This window comes from Kogia breviceps, chromosome 3 (genome assembly GCF_026419965.1).
Source record: "Kogia breviceps isolate mKogBre1 chromosome 3, mKogBre1 haplotype 1, whole genome shotgun sequence".
In the NCBI taxonomy this organism is placed as follows: Eukaryota; Metazoa; Chordata; class Mammalia; order Artiodactyla; family Physeteridae; genus Kogia; species Kogia breviceps.
Window position 1 is genome coordinate 3,784,477 of NC_081312.1, and position 6,815 is coordinate 3,791,291.

The following is a 6,815-nucleotide window of genomic DNA, read 5'->3' on the forward strand; positions in this document are numbered from 1 at the left end:
TGTCTCTGGGGCACAGTATGCCCTTTGGGGTCTGGGAGAGAGGGTGGGGTGGCAGCGGTGAGGGGCCGGAGCCAGATGGCTGGGGCTGGGGCTTCTCCTGGGCTTGTCTGCAGTCGTTGAAGTACATGCTCCCGGATGACAAGAATTATGAAGGTTGAAGTCGTCCCATCGAAGATACTCTACTGAGTTAAGTTCATATTTTATATAAAATGTTCCGCAACGTTAGGTAGAATTGGACATCGCTTAAAAGAAGAAACCTGATTTCCCAAATGTCACCTGGATAGCTATTTCGATGTCAGATTAAACTTCCTGCTGAATACAGATTTCCAGTGTGGAATGCCAAGAGCTGGTAGTGACACGGGTCCTTTTCTGGGACAACGGTGACCCCCGCTGCGGATTAGAAATGCATCTTGAATTTCACAAGAGGTCGGCGGTGAGACCAATCGCACCGATGAATGTTTCCCCAGACCATCATGAAGGGAGACTTCCCTCCCGCCGGCCCTGTGTCTGCTTAGCTGGGTAGCTCGGGATGACTGCTTGTGTTGTACCTTTTTCTTTTTCTTTCTTTCTTTTTTTTTAACATGTGTTGTACCTTAGGGCACCATTTCTGGGATTAGGAAGGAGGAGGAAACGTGAGCATGACAGTGAGAAGCAAGTTGCTCCCACCTGTTCTAGAGCCAGGTGGTCTGCGCTTGCTGAGGGGAATCGGGATAGCAATTTCTCAGGGTGGGTTTCCGCAAGTTTCCTGTTTTTCTCCCTGGTGTGCGGCAGAGCCTTCTCCTGCAAAGCGGTGGATGCCAGCAGTGGCTGAAGTAGCTGGTCAGCCTGCCTGTGACTCCCTGGCAGGTTCCTCCTTCTCAGGCCGAGAGAGCTCCCCGTCCGTACAATGAAATTGATTTGTGGGCTCAGCTGAATACTTTTTCTTTTCTTTCTCTCTCTCTCTCTTTTTGTTTTTTTAAAGACCAACCCATGAGTAATTAGTTGTGCAATTCAACTGTTTTTCTCTTAAAAAACATTTTTTTTTTTAATGTGGTAGAATTTTTATTTTTTTCTGGGCAAATTTTCAGGATTTAATTGCACTTAAAAATTGTGGAGCCTGTCAGAGTAAATTGCAGATAGAATAGTTTTACCCAATAAAACTAGTCCTGTGATTGTCACCATTGTCAGACTTCTCAGATAAAGTTGTGGGAAGGACAATTTAAGTCTACACACGGTGAACCACACTTCAAATCAGTATTCAGCACAAGGCTCATCACGCTGAAAGACAGAAACCCGGGGTAGCAGCCGTGATGCTGGAGAAATCAGACATTGATTTTAAAATGGTTTCAAAGGCTGCCCACCTAAAGAAAAGGAGAAATGTCTACCCCAACGGGTTTAACTTAAAGCGGTGCAATTAAAGACTTTGTTTTTATTGCAATATAGCTGATTTACAATGTTGTAATGTAGTGCAATTTAATCTGTGAAAATTTTTTGAAAAGACAAAAACCATTTCATACCATATTAAAAGTAGTAAAGCATCAGCAATATTACTAGCTTTGTGCAAAGTTGCATCTGCCGTTCTCCTCCGTCAAGTTCCTGTTTATTCCGTCTGTATGTCCTGAGTGGCCCTAGCCTTTTCTTGAAAAGGAAACCCCCTTAGGGTATGAAAAGCTCAAGTAGTTTTTACCCCCTTAAGAAATACTTTCATCTTCTCTTCCTCCATTTTTGATAAGGGAGCTTCTAGTGCTGAATTGATTTGTCTTCATGAAACGTAGAACTTTCTAGAATATGCAGCTGATCTTAGGACCCAACTTGGATTCCTGAGGACAGGAGGAGACCTCGTACTTTTTATTCTTCCTCCCACGGTCCAACGCTTGTGTTTTTGACCAATAATAAACTTCAACCAAACAATTATTGGACCTACTGAGGATGGAAAGTAGTTCCTCTATTGTTTGAAATCATTTTTAAGTTAATTGTGTTATGTCGATCGACTACTAATCTATAATACACATTTATATTTTATGTAGTTCCCTACACATCAGGAGGATGGGGAAAAACGCCTTCCTTATGTGAAAGTATCAACTCGTTTCTACCCTTCAGCATTGTGGAGGTGAGTTAAATAATACACGGCTTACACGGCTAAGCTGTTGGAGCTTTTAAGCAGAAAGATGTTCAGTGAGAATACCGGTGTAGTGTAGGATTTGGGAGCCTGGCCTCCAGAAGCTGACTGCCTCGGACCTTTGCCCGGGTTCTTCACTCTGGAGCTGGGTCGTGTAAGTTCCTTGAAGCGCTTACTGTATCATGTAAGCATCTCGGCGCCGAGGTCTCCTCATCTGCAAAAGATGTGGGCGTCAGTGCCTTCATCAGGTAGCTATTGTAAGGATTAACCTGATGACCCAGGCAAAGTACTAAGCGCAGTGCCTGACACAGTACAGTACGTAATCGTGTGTGTAATCGTATGGAATCATGTATGGAATCAATCGTTAAAGAGAAAACAGGATTTTACAAAAACAAAACTAGGAAAATGAAGGTGGCTGGATATTTGTCTTATAAGTGATATGTATTTTTTCCAAATGGCCTATGAAGAGTACTAGCCTGTCATCAGTTAATATGATTATGTACATTCACCATATCGGAGACCTAAAGAGATTTAAAAATTGGTTGCCCATGGAAGTTATTAGGTTATGTGTGTGTGTGTGTGTGTGTGTGTGTGTGTGTGTGTGTGTGTTTGTACATACGTTCAGCGTGTCCAGCTGTTGTATACATTCTGTATACATTTTGTAGGCTGTCAGATAATAACAACAGGGCTGGTATAATCTCCATAGCTGCTTGGAAATGACCAATGTCAGCTTGGAAAGGACCATAAACACCACCACCCAAATTGAGAGCCCTTCTGTGTGAGCGTGTGCCTCTCTGTAGGCTGCAGAAGTGCAGGGTGCTGTGGAGGGCGGGCTTGGGAGATGGGGGCTCAGAGGCTGTTCCCCTCTGGCACCCCTGGAGGAGCGCTGCCTTCCTCTTCCTCTTGTTGGAAAGGGGCAGCCAGGGCCCAGGGCCCAGTGCCCCAGGTGCACCTGGCAAGTGGTTCTGCTGCCAGCTAGTCCCGGGCAGAAGGAGGCACGAGCAGGGTGGAAGATAGGAACGTGGAGCACAGGTGGCCTTGGACAGAGCTGACCCCTCCTGGGCCTTGGGAAGCCTTGGAACCTTCCAGAGCCTCACGTTCCTTCTATTGTGTGAAGATTAGCTCATGGCACCCAGATTAGTTGCAGTAACCTGCCATCTCCCTTTAGAAGCAGGGTAGGTGATAGATGCCACTCTGTGTAATAATACCACATCCTAGCTGGAAAAGAGGCAACTGCTTTCTGAAGTAGTTTACTTTGATAAGTGCTGGAGGTGGATAAAACAGTTGGGTGTCTGATAGAAGCGGTAACATATTTTGTCCAGTCCTGGCTTCTGTAGATCTGTTTTGCTGAGTGTGCAATTTTTCAAAAGAGCTTTTCCTACCTTGCGGTTACCTTCGTATTGGAGAGAAGAGAAAGCCAACGCACACCATGAATTACTTCCCCACCAAAAGGCCCTTCTAACTTCTTACATTAAGGGCCTGGAAAATTTGTTTTTAAGTCCAGGTGCTTTCTTACCCAGTTCATTGTGAATAACTGTGCTAGATAATACTGTAGATGTTGAGGGACTTTGTCTAGGGACAGTAGAATAGGCCCAGTATTAAAATATCTTACATACCTACCATTTTAGAAAATGCACACAATATACTATTAATTTACTCTGAAGCTATAGAATTAGGTTCAAATCTGTGCACTGAAAACCTTTCAGATGACATAGTTGAGATAACTTAAATATGGTAAAAAAAAGTTGAGGATTGGATCCACAAATGTAAACCAATTTGTATGAAACATTGTTAATGATCAGTTGTTTGATTTCACCTGGGTAATATTTAACGCTAGTTTGTGTGGGTAGACAGAGTCTAAATGTGAATCTTGTGTATGAAAAGACATTTAAAACATTTTATTTTTATTTTATATTGGAGTATACTTGATTTACAATGTTGTGTTAATTTCAGGTATACAGAAAAGTGATTCACTTACACACATACGTATATCCATTCTTTTTCAGGTTCTTTTCCCATATAGGTTATTACAGAATAATAAGTAGAGATCCCTGTGCTATACAGTAGGTCCTGAAAAGACAACGTTTTTGACTGAAGCTCCGAAGAGGGATTATGTGATACATTTTTATAAGATGTATTAAAACTGTTTGTATTTTTTTCCCTCGAAGAGAACCTCATGTTAAACTCTTCTGCAGTTCTTTCTATACGTGTCTTCAGTTATTTTGTCTTGAGGCTAAAGGGATTTAATGAGAGCTGGCCTTAATGGCCGGGCCTGATGCTGTTCTGAGGGCTTTGCCTGCGTTGACTCATTTATTTCCCGTCTCCTCCTGGTGAGATGGGGTCTCTTATTATCTCCATTTTACAGCCGAGGAAACTGCAGCTCCGCGAGGCTAAACGCCTCACCCACGGTTGAGCGGGGATTCACAACCAGACGCCAGACTTCAAGAGCCTGCATGCTTCTCAGTGTTAAAGAGGAATCTGGGGATGCTTTGTTTTCCGCGGCAGCTGATCAATTCTATAATAATTCTATAATATAATAATAATATAATTCTATAATAATTCTAGAATAATATAATTCTAATATAATTCTATAATAATAACTACGAATGGGTGTAAATTAGGACTACCGGCCAGATTTCACAATGGCAAGTGTTTTGAACTTCTGCTTGAAATAGGCTTCTGTTGACAGGCAGCCTGTTACAGCTGTGGAATTTACAAACATTCACCCAGTGTGGACAGAATCACTGCCTGACGGTCAGAGGATGTTTCCAAATTGCATTTGTCCTGGGAAAACGTAAGGGAGAACTAATGTTACATTATAAATACAGGCTCTACAGACATGAGAGCTGTTAGCTAAATACCTAATAGGGGAGAGTTAAAAATACAATTTTAACTAAGAAATCATTCTATGTTTATCACGCTTTCTCACCTGCCAGGTGCTGCGGGAATCTTCTTTCAGGAGCCCATAGGCTGGTCTGGCTCGAGAGAGCACCAAGTCAAGAGATAGTAAGAACATTTCTGGATGGACAGGAAGAGACTTATCAGAGTACAAGTGATATAACGGAGATGTAAAAAGCGAACGTTTTCAAATAACAGTCCTCCCTTTCTTAAGAGTACCAGTAGCTTCAAAAGGAACAAGTTAAACATCAATTTGGGGAAGACTAGTAAAGGACGGTAACATGTAATGAAATCTTTTTTTTTTTTTTTTTTTTGCGGTACTCGGGCTTCTCACTGTTGTGGCCTCTCCCGTTGCGGGGCACAGGCTCCGGATGCACAGGCTCAGCGGCCATGGCTCACGGGCCCAGCTGCTCCGCGGCATGTGGGATCTTCCCGGACCGGGGCATGAACCCGTATCCCCTGCATCGGCAGGCGGACTCTCAACCACTGCGCCACCAGGGAAGCCCCTATGTAATGAAATCTTGATTGACGACTGTGTGCTCTTGAGGCCAGAACAGCTCCCTGGGGCTTCCTTACACCATCCAGACCCGGACAGGCCAACGCACTGTTTGGGGAGTACCGGGGACTGCATTTCTGGCATTTGTATATTTCAGCACGCTTGATTTAATGGTGAAGTGAGGTCACCGATGATCAAATATCCTTGGAGAAACCCCTCACCTCCAACAGCCCGGCTACGTTGGCGGTCCCCAGAACCTGGGCCGGTGGAGGGTGGGAGGTGATGGGTAAGTGACTTTTAGGCTCCGGGATGGTCTCATTAGGGAATCAGACCTGTTTGTGCTCATTTCAAAGCAGAAGAAACACACTTTTAGAGGAAGAAGAGAAACTCGGCTCTAATCCTGCCCACTGGAGTCCATGGCATAACTTCCAGATGGTGATATTCAGATTCTTTTGATATTCCTCCAGCTAGGGATATGAAATACATATGAGAAAAAAACTTAGGCCCTGGAAAAAAAAGATAAGCGCCTCCTAACTACTAAGAATCCTTTGTGTCTAATGAAATGATCACTTTCTGGTGTGAATGTCATGAAGTCGGCTACGGGCACTATTGGAGCGTAGACTTCACGTGGTCCCTCGGGGATGTGTGACTTCGCCTGCCTGCTCACTGTGGCTTCCCAGTGCTCCGAACGGGGTCTGGGATGGTGTAGCTGCTCAGAGCTATTGATGACCAAGTGACTTAATGATTGACAGGAACGAATCCAGAATGGGAGGCACCCTTGAGAACGTCACAGTGACATCTGATAATGCAATCGCACCGAACCTTTCCCTAGGTTCTTAAACAACTGCAGAAGAATCAGGAAGACCCACGGAGGAATTTCGAAGAAGACACGGCTAATTTACAAACAAGCGCGAAATAGAATGTTGGAGGAGCTCTGCGGCACCAAAGGCTGCAGCGGATTGGAAGCAAATCGGAAAGCGGGCTCTGCGGTGAGTGCGACCGCGTTTGTTTCCCAGCAATAATTTTTGAGGATTAATTTTGAGGGGGAAGAGAGAGTTTCCTTTACACTTCTGTGTAGGATGGCGCTCCATCATGAACTCTTCTAACCGGACTAAAGAGTTTGCTCAGAACCCAAGGGAAAGAAGCCAGGTCCCCTTAAGGCTGTCAGCCCTGGAGGACAGGAGTCAGTTTGAAACGTCTTAGTTTTAAGAAGGTGGCAGAATTACATAATTATTCACAACTCATAAGAAATTAAAATACCTCTTCCAAATATGAAGTTGGGAGATAACACAAACCACAAATTCTAGACTTTCGGAGAGCGCG